The sequence below is a fragment of the Sus scrofa genome, chromosome 7, assembly GCF_054392235.1.
Source record: "Sus scrofa isolate SSC_HxYL_T2T_F1_AM1 chromosome 7, Sscrofa_HxYL_maternal_Yorkshire_Landrace_v2.0, whole genome shotgun sequence".
NCBI classification, from domain to species: Eukaryota; Metazoa; Chordata; class Mammalia; order Artiodactyla; family Suidae; genus Sus; species Sus scrofa.
In genome coordinates this window covers 64,565,162-64,586,710 of record NC_139389.1, presented here as the reverse complement: position 1 = coordinate 64,586,710, position 21,549 = coordinate 64,565,162, and the positions used below count along the sequence as shown (strand labels likewise).

The 21,549-nt window shown below is 40.5% G+C and overlaps 1 long non-coding RNA gene across 1 annotated transcript in view; it reads right to left on the bottom strand.

The window, feature by feature from the left end:
- The window catches only part of LOC110261712 (uncharacterized), a 71,749-nt gene that overhangs the window by 6,234 nt on the left and 43,966 nt on the right, over window positions 1-21,549 (bottom strand). The gene's annotated exons all lie outside the window — the stretch shown is intronic.

Below are 21,549 nucleotides of genomic sequence, written 5' to 3'. Positions count from 1 at the left end.
CTTCCCACTTGGAAACCACAAGTCTATTCTCCAAATCCATGATTTTCTTTTCTGTTGAAAGGTTCTTTTGTGCCATATATTAGATTCCAGATATAAGTGATATCATATGGCATTTGTTTTTCTCTTTCTGACTTAACTCAGGATGAGAGTCTCTAGTTCCATCCATTTTTAAATTTTTTTAAATACTTTGATTGCAAGGCTCATTTGGCTTTTTCTCATACTTTAAGGAGGAAGTATGGTCTACTGAGATTTTCTAACACCCTGGATACTAGCATTCTATTTTTATTTTAATCTAATGACTACAAGCTATATGACTCCATGAATACACACTAATAACTACTGCAAATGGGGAATATTATCTAAATTCTGAAACCAGTCTCTGTCTTTAATTGTTTCAGCTTGGAAGTATTTTCACACCTGAGTTCCACTTAGAGATCACATCTTGTTATTTCCACCACAGGTTTTATCCCATCATCCATTACATTTTCCATTACAGGAATTCCATTAGGTGTCAGTTTTCACACAGGCCTCCAACCGTTACAGCTGTGGTTATACTCCTGACTCAACCAGGCAGCCTCTTTTTTCCTGCTCAGCCATCCCCAAAATCCTCATCTCTGTTTCATGTGAACTCATTGCCGTTTCCATGTCACTTCATGCTAGAATATTTTCTTCTTGCCTCTTAAATATCCCAGGCAGATCTCTCCACTAAGTAAACCTGCTCTTTGCAGTTTTTGAAGATTGCTTATTGTGCTGTTTTCTATGAGAAGTGTTGCAGATGGTCTTGTCTCACTCTTTTTCTCCCTTGAAATTACTTCCTTCCCACACATGACATTTACATTTTCAGAAAAACAGCTCATACTTTCCAGGTATGCACCTGTCCACATTCTTCTGGTTCTAGTTCACGTTCTTCACCTTTGTTACAGTTGTGATGTGAGTGACTTCAGTAAATACGATGACTTTTTACAGAAGGGATCACTCACTGGCCCACTGATACCTCTAATCCAGTGATTTTTTTTTACCTCCACTCCATTAATCCCATTACAGAACCAGAACCTGCATCTTATAATTTAGAACAGCTCAACCTATGATTAATTTTGCATAGCAGTTTCTGACAATAGTCATTTCAACTTTCATAATCCCCATATTTCCCTATTTCCATGGGTCCATTACCTTCCCATCTGTCCCTATTCATTCTCTATTATTTATTTTCTAGGTCAATTCCCGTTCCTTATATCCTAAGGAGGCTATGTAATAAGACTTTAATCTCTTTCTCAAGAGTCTTCCTTTTCAAGGCTTCTATATTTAAAGTGTCTTACAGTTCCTCTTATGAAAAACCTTGACTTGAATAAACTTATCTTCATATTTCAATCACCTTCCAGAAACTGATGATACACTGTAGAAAGTTGTTGTTTTTTTTTTTTTTTTTGTCTTTTGTCTTTTTGTTGTTGTTGTTGTTGTTGTTGTTGCTATTTCTTGGGCCGCTCCCGCAGCATATGGAGGTTCCCAGGCTAGGGGTTGAATCGGAGCTGTAGCCACCGGCCTACGCCAGAGCCACAGCAACGCGGGATCCGAGCTGCGTCTGCAACCTACACCACAGCTCAGGGCAACGCCGGATTGTTAACCCACTGAGCAAGGACAGGGACCGAACCCGCAACCTCATGCATGGTTCCTAGTCGGATTCGTTAACCACTGCGCCACGACGGGAACTCCAGAAAGTTTTTTTTTATAAATATATTTTTTGTTACCAAGTTCATTCTTGACCCTGGTGGAGTTTTGTATTCAATGTATTCATGGTAACTTGATTAACACTTCAAAATACATTTATTTCAACGATAGATCAGAGTACTCAGTACAGTAACATAAAATGTAAATATTCAGCTACAAAGTTTTATTTTATCATTTTTTTCTTCTTAATATGTCTACTTACTCTACAGTAATTATTTTCAATACAATGGATATTATCAATAAATATTACATTAAAATATCAGGTGTCACATTTTAAATGAAATGTTTTCTAGTCACTATTTTTATCTTGATCTTTCTTAGGTTTTTCACTTTTAGGAGAAAGTATTTATAAAGAATGAACAGGTTTATTCCTGAATAATGAACAGTAAAATAAACACCCCAAGTATGTTACATAGATATCGAATAAGAACAGTAAAATAAAGAAAAATCACTTAATCTTATATTTTACAGTATTTTTATAAACCTAATTTGGAAACAATAGCACTATTGAATACCTACAGTACAATGAAAGTCAAATATTGTGAACAGGCTAAATTTGGCACCACTTTATTAAATAAATGACACTTTTTTATTGATTCTTTTTAGGGCCACACTTGTGTCATATGGAAGTTTCTGGGCTAGGGGCCAAATTGCATCTGCAGCTGAAGGCCTACACTACAGCCATGGCAACACCAGATCCAAGACACATCTGCAACCTACTGACCTACTCTACAGCTTGAAGAAATGCTAGATCTTTAACCCATTGAGCAAAGCCAGGGACAAAACTCACATCCTCATGGAGACAGTGTCCAGCTCTTAACCCACTGAGGCACTGTAGGACTTCTAAATGATAATTGATTTTCATATTTGAGTTGTTTACATTTTTATGTTTGAGTTGTAGGTTACATACAACATGTGAATTAAGAGATGTTTGTACAATTTGAAATGATTAACCCCAACCATAGCTAGATTAATGGGACTCATGAAGCACTGCTGTGTTAGAACTTGAGGCTGGAATCTATGCATAATAGGAATTCCAGAAGGAGTAGAAAAAGATAAGGGAATGGAAAATATATTTGAGGAAATTATCACTGGAAACATGCCAAATCTAAAGGATACTGAGTTCAAGATACAGGAAGCACAGAGGGCCCCAAACAAATTGAACCCAAATAGACCCACACCAAGACACATCATAATAAAAATGGCAAAAGTTAGTGATAAAGAGAGGTTCCTAAAGGCAGCAAGAGAAAAGCAGAATGGTACCTACAAGGGAACCTCCATAAGATTATCAGCTGATTTCTCTACAGAAACACTACAGGCCAGGAGGGAATGGCAAGAGATGTTTAAAGTGCTAAAAGGAAAAAATATGCAACCTAGAATACTCTATCCAGCAAGAATATCATTTAAAATAGAAGGGGAAATAAAAAATTTTTCCAGGAGTTCCCGTCGTGGCGCAGTGGTTAACGAATCCGACTAGGAACCATGAGGTCGCAGGTTCGGTCCCTGCCCTTGCTTAGTGGGTTAACGATCCGGCGTTGCCCTGAGCTGTGGTGTAGGTTGCAGACGCAGCTCGGATCCCACGTTGCTGTGGCTCTGGCGTAGGCCAGTGGCTACAGCTCCGATTCAACCCCTAGCCTGGGAACCTCCATATGCTGCGGGAGCGGGCCAAGAAATAGCAACAACAACAACAAAAGACAAAAAAAGACAAAAAAAATTTTTTTTCCAACAAACAAAAACTAAAAGAATACAGCAACACAAAACCCAAGCTAAAAGAAATACTGAAAGGGCTTCTCTAAACCAAAAAGAAAGGAAGGAAAGGGAAGAAAAAAGAAGAAGAAGAGGAAGACCTAGGACTGAGGAAACCACAATCAGAGAGCAGTCACTCAAATAAGCCAGCATACAGATTTAATCATGAACATGCTTCAAACAAAATAAAATTAAAAAGAAAAAAATTAAAAAAGAGTCATCAAAATCATAAAATGTGGGCAAGGGATGTTAGGAAATAAATACACCCTTTTTGTTTGTTTGTATGTTTCTCTTCTTAATTTTAATATAGTAATGAAGTGTTTGAACCTACAGGACCATCAGGCTAAAACACACAATTATGGGAAGGGGTTAGCATACTTAAAAAACAGGGCAACCACAAGCCAAAACCAAATATTGCATTGGCAAAAAATGAAAAAAAAAAAAAAAAAACACTCAAGCACATAATAACAGTAGACCATACAACCAAAAAAAAAAAAAAAAGAGGGAAAGAGAGAAAGGAAGAATGGAGAACCATAGAATCAACTGGAACACCAGCTTCAAAATGGCAATAAATAATCATCTATCAATTATCACCTTAAATGTCAATGGGCTGAATGCCCCAATCAAAAGACACAGAGTGGCTGAGTGGATAAAAAGGCAAAAACCTTCAATATGCTGCCTACAAGAAACTCACCTTAGGACAAAGGATACATATAGATTGAAAGTGAAGGAGTGGGAAAAAATATTTCATGCCAATAGACATGACAGAAAAGCAGGAGTCGCAACGCTCATATCAGACAAAATAGACTTTAAAACAAAAGACATAAAGAAAGACAAAGAAGGACACTACTTAATGACTAAGGGATCCATCCAAGGAGAGGATGTTACTATCGTCAACATATATGCCCCAAATACAGGAGCACCCAGATACATACAACAAATATTAACAGACATAAAGGGAGATATTGATGAGAATACAATCATAGTAGCAGACCTTAATACCCCCCTCACATCAATGGACAGATCCTCTAGACAGAAAACCAATAAAGCAACAGAGATCCTAAAGGAAACAATAGAAAAGTTAGACTTCATTGATATCTTCAGGACACTACATCCAAAAAAAGCAGAATACACATTCTTCTCAAATGCTCATGGAACATTCTCAAGAATCGACCACATATTGGGACACAAAGCTAACCTCAACAAATTTAGGAGCATAGAAATTATCTCAAGTATCTTCTCTGACCACAACACCATGAAATTAGAAACCAACCATGGGAAAAGGAAAGAGAAAAAACCTACTACATGGAGACTAAACAACATGCTACTAAAAAACCAATGGGTCAATGAGGAAATCAAGAAGGAAATTAAAAACTACCTTGAAACAAATGATAATGAAGACACAACCTCTCAAAATCTATGGGAGGCTGCGAAAGCAGGGCTCAGAGGGAAATTTATAGCAATACAGGCCTTCCTCAAAAAAGAAGAAAGATCCCAAATTGACAGCATAACCCTCCACGTAAACGAATTAGAAAAAGAAGAACAAAAAAGACCTAAAGTTAGCAGAAGGAAGGAAATTATAAAGATCAAAGAAGAAATCAATAAAATTGAGACTCAAAAAACAATAGAGAAAATTAATAAACCAAGAGCTGGTTCTCTGAAAAGGTGAACAAAATTGATGAACCCCTGGCCAGACTCACTAAAAAGAGGAGAGAAAGAACCCAAATAACCAAAATTATAAATGAAAAAGGGGAAATCACAACGGATACAGCAGAAATACAAAAAACCATAAGAGAATACTATGAACAACTATACGGCAACACGTTGGACAATCTGGAAGAAATGGACAATTTTCTAGAATCTTACAGCCTGCCAAAACTGAATCAAGAAGAAACAGACCAACTGAACAGACCGATCACTAGAAATGAAATTGAAGAGGTCATAAAAACACTCCCTACAAATAAAAGTCCAGGACCAGATGGCTTCACAGGCGAATTCTACCAAACATATAAAGAGGAATTGGTGCCCATCCTCCTTAAGCTCTTTCAAAATCTTGAAGAAGAAGGAATACTCCCAAAGACATTCTATGATGCCACCATCACCCTCATTCCAAAACCAGAGATACCACCAAAAAAGAAAACTATCGGCCAATACCATGATGAATATAGATGCAAAAACTCTCAACAAAATCTTAGCCAACCGAATCCAACAACATATCAAAAAGATCATACACAATGACAAGGTTGGGTTCATCCCAGGTTCACAAGGATGGTTCAACATACGCAAATCAATCAGCATCATACACCACATTAACAAAAAAAAAGTCAAAAAATCATAGGATCATCTCAATAGATGCAGAAAAAGCATTTGACAAAGTCCAACATCCATTCATGATCAAGACCCTCGCCAAAGTGGGTATAGAGGGAACATTCCTGAACATAATCAAAGCCATTTATGGCAAACCCACAGCAAATATAGTACTCAATGGGGAAAAACTGAAAGCCTTCTCACTCAAATCTGGAACAAGACAGGGATGCCCACTCTCACCACTGCTCTTCAACATCGTTTTGGAAGTCCTAGCCACAGCAATTAGACAGACAAAAGAAATAAAAGGCATCCATATAGGAAGAGAAGAGATCAAACTGTCACTGTATGCAGATGACATGATACTCTCCATAGAAAACCCGAAGGACTCAACCCCAAAACTACTTGAACCGATTAATAAATTCAGCAAAGTAGCAGGCTACAAGATGAACATTCAGAAGTCAGTTGCATTTCTGTATACCAGCAATGAAACATTAGAACAGGAATACAAAAATACGATACCTTTTAAAATTGCACCTCACAAAATCAAATACCTCGGAATACACCTGACCAAGGAGGTAAAGGACCTATATGCCGAGAACTATAAAACTTTCATCAAAGAAATCAAAGAAGATGTAAAGAAATGGAAAGATATTCCATGTTCCTGGATTGGGAAAATCAATATTGTGAAAATGGCCATACTACCCAAAGCAATCTACAGATTCAATGCAATCCCTATCAAATGACCCATGACATTTTCCACAGAACTAGAACAAACAATCCAAACATTTATATGGAACCACACAAGACCCAGAATCGCCAAAGCAATCCTGAGAAACAAAAACCAAGCAGGAGGCATCACTCTCCCAGACTTCAAGAAATGCTACAAAGCCACAGTCATCAAAACTGTGGTACTGGTTATCAAAACAGACAGACAGACCAATGGAACAGAATAGAGAATTCTGAAATAAACCCTGACACCTATGGTCAATTCATCTTTGACAAGGGAGGCAAGAACATAAAATGGGAAAGAGAAAGTCTATTCAGCAAGCATTGCTGGGAAACCTGGGCAGCTGCATGCAAAGCAATGAAACTAGAACACACCCTCACACCGTGCACAAAAATAAACTCCAAATGGCTGAAAGACTTAAATATACGACAGGACACCATCAAACTCCTAGAAGAAAACATAGGCAAAACACTCTCTGACATCAACATCATGAATATTTTCTCAGGGCAGTCTCCCAAAGCAATAGAAACTAGAGCAAAAATAAACCCATGGGACCTCATCAAACTGAAAAGCTTTTGCACAGCAAAGGAAACCCAAAAGACAACTTTCAGAATGGGAGAAAATAGTTTCAAATGATGCAACCGACAAGGGCTTAGTCTCTAGAATATATAAACAACTTATACAACCCAACAGCAAAAAAGCCAATCAATCAATGGAAAAATGGGCAAAAGACCTGAATAGACCGTTCTCCAAAGAAGATACACAGATGGCCAACAAACACATGAAAAAATGCTCAACATCGCTGATCATGAGAGAAATGCAAATCAAAACTACCATGAGATACCACCTCACACCAGTCAGAATGGCCATCATTCATAAGTCCACAAATAACAAGTGCTGGAGGGGCTGTGGAGAAAAGGGAACCCTCCTGCACTGTTGGTGGGAATGTCAACTGGTACAGCCACTATGGAGAACAGTTTGGGCGTATATCCGGACGAAACTCTACTTAAAAGAGACACGTGCACCCGCATGTTCATTGCAGCACTATTCACAAGAGCCAGGTCATGGGAACAACCCAAATGTCCATCAACAGATGATTGGATTCGGAAGAGGTGGTATATATACACAATGGAATACTACTCAGCCATAAAAAAGAATGACATCATGCCATTTGCAGCAACATGGATGGAACTAGAGACTCTCATACTGAGTGAAATGAGCCAGAAAGACAAAGACAAATACCATATGATATCACTTATAACTGGAATCTAATATCCAGCACAAATGAACATCTCAGAAAAGAAAATCATGGACTTGGAGAAGAGACTTGTGGCTGCCTGATGGGGGGGGAGGGAGTAGGAGGGATTGGGAGCTTGGGCTTATCAGATACAACTTAGAATAGATTTACAAGGAGATCCTGCTGAATAGCATTGAGAACTTTGTCCTGATACTCATGTTGCAACAGAAGAAAGGGAGGGGGAAAAATGTAATTGTAATGTATACATGTAAGGATAACCTGATCCCGTCGCTGTACAGTGGGAAAATTTTAAAAATTATTAAAAAAAAAAAAGAAAGAAAATCACAAAAAAAAAAAAAAAAAGAACTCCCAGCCATCCCACTCTAGGTCATATATCTGGGCAAAACTTTCCTTTAAAAATACACATGCACCTCTGTGTTCCTTCACTACAGCATTATTCACATTAGCCAAGACATGAAAACAACCTTAATGTCCATCAACAGATAACAGATTAAGAAAATATGCTGGAGTTCCCGTCGTGGCGCAGTGGTTAACGAATCCAACTAGGAACCATGAGGTTGCAAGTTCGATTCCTGCCCTTGCTCAGTGGGTTAACGATCTGGCGTTGCCGTGAGCTGTGGTGTAGGTTGTAGACGCGGCTCGGACCCCGCGTTGCTGTGGCTCTGGCGTAGGCCCGTGGGTACAGCTCCGATTAGACCCCTAGCCTGGGAATCTCCATATGCTGCGGGAGCGGCCCAAGAAATAGCAAAAAGACAAAAAAAAAAAGAAAATATGCTGTATATACACAATGGAATAATACTCAGCAATAGAAAAGAACAAAATAATGCTATTTGCAGCAACATGGATGGAACTAGAGACTCTCATCTTGAGTGAAGTAAGTCAGAAAGAGAAAAATAAGTATCATATGATATTACTTATATCTGTAATCTGATATACAGCACAAATCAAATGAACCTTTCTACAGAAAAGAAAATCATGGACTTGGAGAAAGGAATTGTAGTTGCCAGGGAAGGAGGGGGTGGGAGTGGGATGGACTGGGAATTTTGGGTTAATAGATGCAAACTATTGCCTTCAGAATGGATAATCAATGAGAACCTGCTGTATAGCACTTATGATGGATCATGATAATGTAAGAAAAAATAATGTATATTTTTATGTGTGAATGGGTCGTCTTATGTACAGTAGAAAATTGACGGAACACTGTAAACCAGCTATAATGGAAAAAAATAAAATCATTACAATTTTTTAAAAAAGGTGTATATACAGGTATGAATGGATCACTTTGCTGTTAAAGATAAATTGAGAACAATAAATCAGCTCTAATGGAAATAGAAAAAAATGATTTTAAAAAAGCCCACAAAAATTACTGGCTCAGGAGTTCCCGTCGTGGCGCAGTGGTTAACGAATCCGACTAGGAACCATGAGGTTGCGGGTTCGGTCCCTGCCCTTGCTCAGTGGGTTAACGATCCGGCGTTGCCGTGAGCTGTGGTGTAGATTGCAGACGCGGCTCGGATCCCGAGTTGCTGTGGCTCTGGTGTAGGCCGGTGGCTACAGCTCCGATTCAACCCCTAGCCTGGGAACCTCCATATGCCGCGGAAGCAGCCCAAGAGATAGCAACAACAACAACAACAAACAACAACAACAAAAGACAAAAAAAAAAAAAAAAAAAAAATTACTGGCTCAGCATTCACCAGAGAGGATGTCTGAGTCCAGAATCATGCCCCTCAAGAAAAACAAAACAAAAACAACAACAACAACCAAAAAAAAAAAAAAAAAAAAAAAAAAAAAGGGCAGTATCCATTGAACCTGTCAAGATTTCTTAGCAATGTGACATCTGAAAAGAGATAATTTCATAGGTTTATGATTTATTTTCTATATTAACATTTTATTTATTTCTATTTACCTATTTATGGTTCTGCACCCTTTTGTGGCACACGGATACAGTCTGCCCAGGAACTGATACCATGCCACTGCAGTACAACCCCAGGCTCATACTTTTAAAAGTCTGCCACCCAAGGTATAGTGTCAGGAGAGCTGTTAGGATTGCCTTACCTACCAATTCCCTTAGCTACACTGTAGGAATGTATATATGTTTTCTTTGACTTCTTTATAAATTGAGCACATTCCTTTCAATATCTGTATGTATTTATAAATATATTTGGGTGCCACCTGTGATATTGGGATGTTGTCTGGCCAGAGTTTGATCATGCATCACAGGTTTAACCACAGCCACAGCAGTGAAAGAGAGACTCTTAAGCCAGGCAGCCATAAGGGAACACACTGAGAGCTTTCTTGATGATACCAATCAACCCTGCTTAATTCCTCAGACCTGGTTTCAGTCAGGCCTCCTTAACCTGGCGCTGTACTGAAGAGAGAGGCTCAAGAAGAAAATTTCCCTAGGTTCATTGAAAGAAAAAAGCACAGGGATTAGCGCAGCTGCACCCCATAATGCCCCAGAAGACATCATTCATTCATCAGCACCAGCTGCTACCTTCACATACTTAAACCTCCACCCATCAGAGGCTTGAAAATGGCCAATGCAAACCATGTGTGCATCTCAGCACCTGCTTCTGGAGGAACACAAGGACTCCAAAACTCAGTGAATTCTTTTTTTTTTTTTTTTTTGTCTTTTGTCTTTTTGTCTTTTGTTGTTGTTGTTGTTGTTGTTGTTGCTATTTCTTGGGCCGCTCCCGCGGCATATGGAGGTTCCCAGGCTAGGGGTTGAATCGGAGCTGTAGCCACCGGCCTACACCAGAGCCACAGCAACGCGGGATCCGAGCCGCATCTGCAACCTACACCACAGCTCACGGCAACACCGGATCGTTAACCCACTGAGCAAGGGGCAGGGACCGAACCCGCAACCTCATGGTTCCTAGTTGGATTTGTTAACCACTGCGCCATGACGGGAACTCCTGAATTCTTAAAGTATTCTAAAAACAAAGGCACCCCACCAGGCTGCCAATCCACCTAAAAATGCTGAAGGGACACCTGTATCCTCTGCGTGACATGAGGCATATTGGAGCAAAGAGTCACAGGTGTTTGGAAAACAAACCCAAAAATCAAGGTGCTTGATGTGGATTCCACTCAAAATATCATCAACCCCAAATCTAAGCTGTACCTGCAGGCCTGGAGCTGCACCTGGGTCCGGAACTTACTCTGCAGCCATATGGTGAACACGTGCTCTAACAGCAACCCTCAGGTTTTCGTCCCCATCAGGCTTGACAGCCCAAGTAGCTTCATTAGCCATGGACAATATGCTCCTTGGATTTCTTTCCTCTGCTTTATGAAAAACCAAGAAGTGACATTCCAATTGTGCTATTTCTCTCTCAAAGGTATTCGGAGCCCTGTAGCAAACCTAGCAGATGCCACTAACTTTAAACACTCAGCTCCAGACCCATTGTGTCATGACAGCCTTCTTCCTTTGTTATATATCCCTGCACTTATGTATTTATGAAGATGGGTTAAGGTATGTAACAATTGATTTTGTTCATAATTTTACAACTAGGAGTCTTCATTCTTACAGTAAAGTCTTGCTTTATTTCTTTTTTCTTTCTCTCTTTCCACCTCTAACTTTACTGACTCCACAAGTGTGTGTGAGTTTTCTGCACATCGATATTTTTTAAGCCGCAGAGGTTACCAAACTCACCACAAAGACTTATCTTCTACCCAAGGATCCTCGAGGGAGCTTGGCGAGAGATTTATTTATATCATTGAATCTTTGGGTCTTAATTAACCTCACCTGGCTTTAGGTCAGGTCTTCATACCAGGTGAAGAAAGAACAGAAGAGCCTCACAGGGAAAGAAAAGGATGGAGTTCAGGAGACCACTTGAGAGAAAAAGCACAGGCATCAGCAGCTAAGCAAAATATCACCATATCATCACCTTCCATGCACAACCCGCAGGCGATTTATCCAGATGCCAAAGCCCAGGTCAGACTGGGGTTTCAAAATTACCAGCTCAACGATTCATACCACCCAAGAGAAAAAAAAACACCAAGATCCCAATTGAAATTGGGCAAAAAACCTGAATAGATATTTCCTTAAGCCAGGTATACAGAGGGCAACAAGCACCAGAAAAAAAATGACCACCATCATTTATTGGGAGGGATATGCAAATCAAAACAAAGCTGAGGTACCAGGTCACCCCTCCTGAATGACCATCATTAATAGGTCTACAAATAAAAAAGCCTGGAGAGGATGTGGCAATGAAGTTACCTTCATACGGTGTGGGTGGTTATGTAAATTGACAGGATCGTGTTAATCTGAGAAATCAATATAGGAGGACCATATGACCCAGAAATCTGACTCTTGAGCATATACCCAGAAAATATTCTCTTTAAAAAGTTAAATGCCCCTCTACGTTCATGCAGCACTATTCACGATAACGAGACTTTGAAACAAATTCTCTGTCTATGGACAGAAGATTCAGTTAGGAAGAGGATTTACATATATGCAATGGAAATCTACTCAGCCATAAAATAGAGCAAAAAATGTCATTCACAACCACACAGATGGAAAGAGAAACTCTCAAGTAAGGAAAATATGTCCAAAAGAGAAAGACAGATACCCTGGGATACTGATTGGAATCTAACAAATGGCACCAATGAAACTTTCTACAGAAGATAAACTCATGGACTGGAAAACAGATTTGTGCTTGACAGATTGGAGAGGGAGGGTGTGGGAAGGACTGAGATTTAGGGTGTAAAATATTGAAAATCTTGCCATTGGAGTGGGTAAGCAATGAGAACCTGCTGTAAAGCACAGGGAAATATAACTAGTCAATTTTTGGAACAAAGTGAACAATCATGTGAGAAAAAGAATATGTATATACATGTACAACTGGATCACTTTGTTGTTAAAGTGAAATTAAGCAGCATTAATCAGCAATAATGGAAAATAATGAATGATAAATAAAACCCACCAAATTACTGTCTCAGCGCTCACCAGAGATCACGTCTGTGTCAAGACAATGGTCTCCCAAGAAAAAAGACAGGCAAACAGATTCCATTGAACCTGTCAAGGTTTCCTAGCAAAGTGACATCTGACCAGACCTAATTGCCAAGTGTGTATGAATTTATTTCTATAATAAATTATATATTTTTTATTTACCTATTTGTGTTCCTGCACCCATGTGTGGCATGCAGATACACTCTGCCCAGGAAATGAGTCCACACCACTGTTGTATAATCCCAGGCTCATACCTAAAACACTCTGCCACCTGAGGTATAGGGTTAGGAGAGCCTTCAGGTTTGCCTTAATTATCAATTCCCTTAGCTACTCTGTAGGAATATATATATAAATTGGAGGAAGGAAATCCAATGAGCATATTGCACACAGCCAATGCAGCCCCTATATATATTCATTGACTTCTTTATCAATTAAGATCATATTTTTCAATATCTATTTTAATTATAAATTTATTTTGGTGCCCCCTGCGACATTGGGATGTTGCCTGGCCAGAGTTTAATCTCCCAAGGCAACTCTTACCACAGCCTTAGCAGGGATACAGGGAGGCTCTCAAGCCAGGAAGATATGAAGGAACTCCCTGAGAGCTTTCTTGATGAGACCTATCAACTAGGCTTAATTCAACAGACCTGGTTTCAGTCAGGCCTCCATACCCTGGCTCTGTATTGAAAAGAGAAGCTAATCTCAAAAACCAAGAAGGAAATCTCACTAAGTCTTTTGAATGAAAAAGAGCAGGGATTAGCACAGCTGCCCAAAATAATGCCACCAAAGTTCCACATTCATTCACCAGCACCAGCCCCATTCTCCACCTACCTAAACAACTGATGGTCAGGGGCTTCAAAATGGCTAGGGACTGTACAACACAGATGCCATGAGGGTCTCAGCTCCTGCATCTGGAGGAACACAAGGCATTCCAAAACCCAGTGAATACTTCAAGCATTCTAAGCACACTCCCAACCAAGCAGGATGCAAATCCAACTCAAGATGCTGAAGGGACACATGTGTCCTCTGCCTGAAATGAGGCATCTTGGAGCAGAGAGTCCCTGGTGCCCAGAAAGCAACCAAAAGAACTCTCTGTGCTTGCTTTGGGTTCCAACCAACACACCATCAACCCCACCTCTAAACCTGCACCTGCAGCCTTGCAGCTGCACATGGGTCCAGAGGTACTCTGGTGCCCTCGTGTGGACATCTGCTCTAACAGCCACTCTTAGGTTTTCCTCCTCTCTCTGGCTCAGCAGCCCCTGGGGCTGCATTGGCCTTAGGTAATATTCTGGTTGGATTTCCTTAACCCCCTTTCCTGAAATACCAAGAAAGTCCCTTCCAAGTGGGCTGTTTCTCTCTCAACATCTTTCAGGGCCCTGAGGCCAACGTACCCCCTTGCCATTCCATTCAAACCATCAGCTCTGGTCCCATCTGCTCATGACAGCCCTCTTCCTGGTTGAGATATCCCTGCACTTATTATTGATGAAGATATCTATATAGAGAGAGAATTTTCTTAATTTTGCACTTGTTATTCCTTCATTCATACAATAAGTCTTGCTTCTTTTATTTCATCTTTTCTCTTTCTCTCAATCCCTCTTTCATTCTTACTTTATTGACCCCTCCTGAAGCGTGCATGAAGTGCCAGCCCATTGATGGATTTCAAGCCACAGAGGTTATCAAACTGACCCCAGTGCAAAAGCATGACCTTTACCCAGAGATCCAGGTAGGATCTCCATGAGAGCTTGCTTTATATCGATCTACCGGCCTTAACCTGAATTCGGCTATAGATCTGGTCTTCATACCACGTGTACAGAGAGAAAAGTAGAGGCTCGCATGGAAAGGAAAGGAAGGAGTATCAGCAGACCTCTTGAGAGAAAATGCACAGGGATGAGCACAGCTGCTAAAATATCACCCTTTGACCACCAGCCATGCACAACCCACATGCACTTGATCCAGATATCAAAACCAGGTCATACTGGGATAACAGAATTTCCAGCTCAACAAATGATACCACCCAAGAGCAAAACAAAACCAACAACCCAATTTAAAAATGGGGAAAAGTCATGAATAGACATTTCCCTGATCCAGATATACAGAGGGCAAAAAGCACCAAAAAAAAAAAAAAAAAAAAAAAAACACACCATCAGTCATTAGGAGAGAAATGGAAATCCAAACTACTCTGAGGGACAACATCACCCATGTCCAAATAGCCATTATTTTTAGGGCTACAAATAACAAGGCCTGAGGATGAAAATAGGGCAACTTTCAACAGTTTGAGTGTGTATATAATTTGGTACCATCACTCTGGACAACAGGATTGAGGTAAATCCAAAAAATAAATAAAGAACCCCTATAGTACACAGCAATCCCACTCTTAGGCATATATCCATGGGGAAAAAAATGTTCTTTTCCAAAAGGTAAAAGCCCTACTATGTTCATTTCAGCACTCTTCACAACAGCCAAGACATGGAAAAAAACACAGTGTCTATTGAAAAATGATTGGATTAGGTAGACGTTGTGGAAATCGCAATGGAACACTATTCAGCCATGAAATAAGAACAAAAATAAAAGCCATTCACATCCACATATATGGAACTAGAAACTCCCAGACTATGTAATATAAGTACTATAGAGAAAGAGAAAGATCCTAGGATACACCTTCTCCCTGGAATCTAACAAATGGCAAAAAATGAATCTCTCTACAGAGAAGAAACCCATGGCCTGGAAAACAGATATATGGTTGCCATATTGGAGGGGGTGTGTGTGGGAAGGACTGGGATTTGGGGGCTAATCGTTGTGAAATCTTGGCTTCAGAGTGGTTAAGCAATGAGATCCTGATGTGTGGTACTGGAAAATGTATCTAGTCAGTAATTTTGGGACAAAATCGAGGATAATATGAGAAAAGGAATATGCATATACATGTATGTCTGTTTCTCTTTGTTGTCAAAGAAAATTGAGCTACAATGTAAATACAGATTGATGAAAAAAAATAATGTCTCAGTGTTCACCAGGTACGGTGTTTTAGTCCAGATGACTGCCTCTCAAGTAATAAACAGGCAACCTGACTCCAAGAAAACAGGCAAACTGCCTCTTGAGAAAAAAACCGGCAATCTCTGTCAAGATTTTTAGCCGTGACATGAGACCTTCAGTAATTACCTAAAGTGTATGTATTTATTTCTCTATTTACATCTTTATTTATGTATTAATATTACTTACCCACTTATTTTTCTGCACCCATTTGTGGCTTGCAGATACTCTCTGGCTCAGAACTGAATCCACACCACTGCTGTATACACCATGATATTAATTTAAACCCCTCTGCCAACAGAGGTGTTGTGTCAGGAGATCTGTTAAGATTGCATTATCTATCATTTCCCTTAGCTACTCCATAGGCATGTGTATATATATATATTTTTTTTATTCATTTCTATAACCACTGAGCTCATTCATTTGAATACCTATTTTTCTTTATAAGTTTATTTGAGTGCCACCTGCGACATTGGTTTGTTGTGCGGCCAGATTTTGATTTCCCAACACAGCTCTTATCGCAGCCACAGAAGTGACAGAGGGAGATTCCTAAGCCAGGCAGCCATGAGAGAATACCCTGAGAGCTTTCTGGAAGATACCAATCAACCCTGCATATTTCATCAGACCTGGTTTCGGTCAGGCCTCCCTGACCTGGCACCGTAAAATAGAGGCTAATCTCCAAAGGCAAGAAGGACATTTTCTTAAGTCTCTTCAGTGAAAAAAGCACAGGGAATAGGATAGCTGCACATCATCATCCCAGTGAAGTCCTCCATTCATTCATTAGCCTCTCTCTCCACCTATCTAAACCCATGAAAGTCAGGGGCTTGAACATGTCCCGCTCATGATTCAACACTGATGCGGTGTGGGTCTTGGCTCCTGCCTCTAGAAGAACAGGAGGCATACCAAAACCCAGTGATAGCTTCAAGCATTCCAAACAAACACACTGCCCCCAACCAGGCTGTCAATCCACAGCAAAGGCTGAAGGGACACCTGTGTTCTCTGCATGACAGGAGGCATCTTGGAGGAGAGAGTCCCAGGTGCCCAGAAAACAACCCCAAACCTCTGGGTGCTTGCTCTGGGTTCACCCACACAACCCCACCTTTGAGCATACACCTGCAGCCTTGGCGCTGAACATGTGTCCAGAAAGTACTCTGGCACCATCTTGAGGACATCTGCTCTAATAGCCACTCTCATTTTTTCCTCCTCTCTCTGGCTCAGCAGCCCCTGGGGCTACATTCGCCTTAGGTATTATGTCTGTTGGATTTCCTTCCTCCACTTTTCTGAAATACCAAGAAGGGCCTTTCCAAGTGGGACATGTCTCTCTCAAAGGCTTTCAAAACACTGAGGCCAACCTACCCCATGCATTCCATTCAAACCCTCAGCTCCTGACCCACCAGCTCCTTACAGCCTTCTTCCCGGTTTAGATATACCTGAACTTATGTATTCATGATGATATCTATGTATATATAGAACTCTTGATTTTTCTTAATTTTCCAACTCTTATGCCTTCATTTGTACAATAAAGTCTTGCTTCTTTTCTTTCTTTATTTTGTTCTTTCTCTCAATCCCTCTTTCATTCTTTCTTTATAGACTCGGCCTGAAGCATGTGTGAGGTGCCAGCCCTTCAAAGGTTTTTAAGCCACACATGTTACCAAACACACACCAGAGCAAAGATAGAACTTTCACCCAGTGAGCCAGTTGGGATCTCTGTAAGAGCTCACTTTATATCAATCTACAGTCCTTAATTTACCTGAATTCGCTATAGATCCCACCTTCAGACCACAGGTATATAGACAACAAAAGAAGCTCCCATGGAAAGGAAAGGATGTAGTTTCAGCAGATCTCTTGTGATTAAACACACAGGGACGAGTGAAGCTGCTCATCAAGATATCCCCATTTTACCACATTCTACGCAAAACCCGCAAGCACTTGATCCAGATCCCAAATCCAGGTCAGGACGGGGTTTCAAAATTTGAAGCTCAACAACTGATACCACACAACAGCAAATCAAAACCAAGGACCCAAATGAAAAATGGGCAAAATCCTGAGTAGACATTTCCCTAAACCAGATATACAGAGAGCAACAAGCATCAGGAAAAAAAAAGAGAGATCACCATCACTCATTAGGAAAGAAAGGCATATCCAAACTACTCTGACACCTGTCTGAATGGCCATGATTAGTAAGTCTACAAATAAGAAATCCTGAGGATGGTGTCAAGAAGAGGGTGTCCTCAGTGTGGGTGTGTATGTAGTTGGTACAACCACTCTGGACAACAGGATCGAGGTAAATCCAAAAAAAAAGATAAAGAACCTCTGCAGCAAACTGCAATCCCACTCTTGGGCATATATCCAGAACAAAAATGTTGTTTCCAAAAGTTGAAGGCCCCACCATATTCATTTCAGTTCTCTTCAAAATAGCCAAGACACAATATTCATTGATAGATGATTGGATTAGGTAGATATTGTACAGATACACAATGGAACGCTACTCAGCCATAACATAAGAACAAAATAAAGCCATTTGCAGCCACATAGCTGGAACTAGAAACTCCCATACTAAGTGACATAAGTGTGATAGAGAAAGACAAATAGCCTAGGATACTCCTTCTCTCTGGAATCCAACAAATTGCACAAAAGAACCCCTCTACAGAAAAGAAAGTCATGGACAGGAAATCAGAGGTGTGGTTGCCAGATTGCAGGGGGATTGTGTGGGAAGGGCTGGGATTTGTGGAGTATTAGATGCAAGATCTTGCACTTGCAGTGAGTAAGTAGTGAGATCCTGATATATAGTACAGGGAAGTGTATCTAGTCACATTTTTTTGGAACAAGATCAAGGATAATTTGAGAAAAAGCACATTTATATTCATGTATGTCTGCCTCACTTTGCTGGCAAAGAGAAATTGTGCATGATGAATCAGCTATAATGAAAATAATAATTGATGAAATCACCAATATTACCGGACCAGTGTTGACCAGAGAAGGTGCCTGCATCCAGAAGACTGCCTCTCGAGAAAAAAACAGAGGCAATCTGACTCCGTTGCACATGTCAAGATTTTTAACATTGTTATGTTGTGCAACCTTAAGCAATTACCTGAGGTGTATGAGTTTATTTCTATATTAACATCTTAATTATGTATTTATTTACTTACCTATTTATTTTTCAGCACCCATTGTGGCTTGCAGATACTGTCTATCTAGGAACTGAATCCACACCACTGCTCTACATCCCCATGCTCATGTTTAAACCCCTCTGCCACCAGAGGTGTTGCAACAGGAGAGCTTTTATGATCACCTTATCCGTCATTTCCTTTAGGTATTATGTAGGTGTGTATATATGTATTTATTGATTTCTATATGCATTGAGCTCAATCTTAGCAATATCTTATTTTCTTTATAAATTTATTTGAGAGGCACCTGCGACATGGGTTTGTTGTGTGGCCAGGGATTGATTTCCCAATGCAGCTCTTACCATGGCTCCAGAAAGGACAGAGGGTGATTCTTAAGTCAGGTGGCAATGAAGGAACTCCCTGAGAGCTTTCTTGATGATGCAAATTAATCCTGCTTAATTCATCTGACCTGGTTTGGTCAGGCCTCCCTACCCTGGCACCATACTTAAAAGAGAGGTGAAACACTAAAAGCAAGAAGGAAATTTTACTAGGTCTCTTAAGAGAAAACTGCAAAGGGATTAGCCCAGCTGTCCAACATAATGCCAGCAAAGTCCCCCATTCATTGATCAGCACTAGCCTCTCTCTCCACATACCTAAACCCCCAACAGTCAGTGACTTCAACATGGCCAGCTCATGATTCAGCACCGATGTGGTGTGGGTCTCAGCTCCTGCCTCTGGAAGAACCCAAGCCATTCCAAAACCCAGTGATAGCCTCAAGTATTCAAAACACACTTCCCTCCAACCAGGCTGCCAATCCACAGCAAATGCTAAAGGGACACCTATGTCCTCTGCCTGAAGGGAGGCATCTTGGAGCAGAGAGCCCCAGGTTCCAAGAAAAAAAAAAACCAACCATTGGTGCTTGATGTGGGTTCCACCTAACACACCATCAACCACAACTCTGAGCCTGCACCTGCAGCCTTAGAGTTTCACCTGTATCCAGAAGGTCCTCTGGTGCCATCTTGTGGATATATGCTCTACAGCAACTGTCAGGTTTTCCTCCTCTCTGGATCAGCAGCCACCAGGTCAGCATTGGCCCTAGGCAATATGCTGGTTGGATTTCTTTCCTCTACTTTCTTGAAATACCAAGGAGGGCCCTTCCAAATGGGCTATTTTTTGGTCAAAGACTTTCAGAGCCCTGAGGTCAACCTAACCATGCCACTCCATTCAAACCCTCTGCTCCCTATGCATCAGCTCGTGACAGCCATCTTCCTGGTTTAATTATACCTGAACTTATATATGGCTGAAGATGCATGTGTACATATAGAACTCTTGATTTTTTCTTATATTTCCAATTCTCATGCCTTCATTCATACAATGAAGTCCTGCTTCTTTTATGTCTTTTATTTTTTCTCTTTCTCTCAATCACTCTTTCATTCTTCCTTTATTGACCTGGCCAGTAGTGAGTGTAAGGGGCCACCCCATCGATGGATTTCTAGCCACAGAGGTTACCATACCAACCCCAGATCAAAGACAGAATTTTTACCCAGGGAGCCAGGTGGGATCTCCATGAGCGCTTGCTCTATATCAGTCTACAGGCCTTAATGCTCTTGAATTTGGTTACAGATCCAGTTTTCAGATGACACTTTTAGAGAGAAAAAAAGAGGCTCCCATGGAAAGGAAAGGAAGGAGTTTCAGCAGACCTCTTAGGAGAAAACACACACCGATGAGTGCAGCTGCTCACCCAAATCCCCATTTTACCACCTTTCATGCACAACTCGCTGGCATTTGATCCACATCCAAAGTCAGGTCAGACTGGGGTTTCAAAATTACCATCTCAACAACTGATGCCACACAACAGCAAAACAAAACCAACAACTCAATTGAAAAATGGGCAAAGGTCCTGAATGGAACTTTCCCTAAACCAGAAATATAGAGGACAACAAGCACCAGGGGAAAAAAATGATTACCATCACTCATTAGGAAAGAAATGCAGATCTAAACTATACTGAGGTACCACCTGATACCTGTCCAAATGGCTGTTATTAGTAATTGTACACATAAATCCTGAGGAGGGTGTCAAGAAGAGGGCACCCTCCAAAAGTGGGACTGTAAATAATTTGGTATCACCGCTCTGGACAACAGGATAGAGGTAAATCAGACAAAAATAATGAAATTCTGTATTACACAGCAATGCCACTCTTGGGCATATATCTGGAACAAAAATGATCTTTTCCAAAAGTTAAATGCCACACAATGTTCATTTTAGCACTCTTCACAATAGCCAAGATAGGGAAACACACATAATATCCATTGACATATGACCAGATTAATTAGATGTGGTAGATACACAATGGAATACAACAGAGCCATAAAATAGGAATGAAGTAAAGCCATTCACAGCCACATAGCTGGAAATAGACACTCCCATACTAAGTGACATAAGTGCAAGAGGGAAAGACAAATAGCCTAGGATACCACTTCTCTCTGGAATCTAACAAATGGCAAAAATGAACCCCTCTACAGCAAGGAAAGATATGGACCAGAAAAAGGTATGGTTGCCGATTGGAGTGGAGAGTGTGGGAAGGACTGGGGCTTGGGGTGAATACTAACCCTAACCCAAATGCTAAAAGGTACCCTAAACCTAACCTGAACCATAAGACTAATCCAAACCTGAACACTAAAACGGACCCTAAACCTGACTGAAACC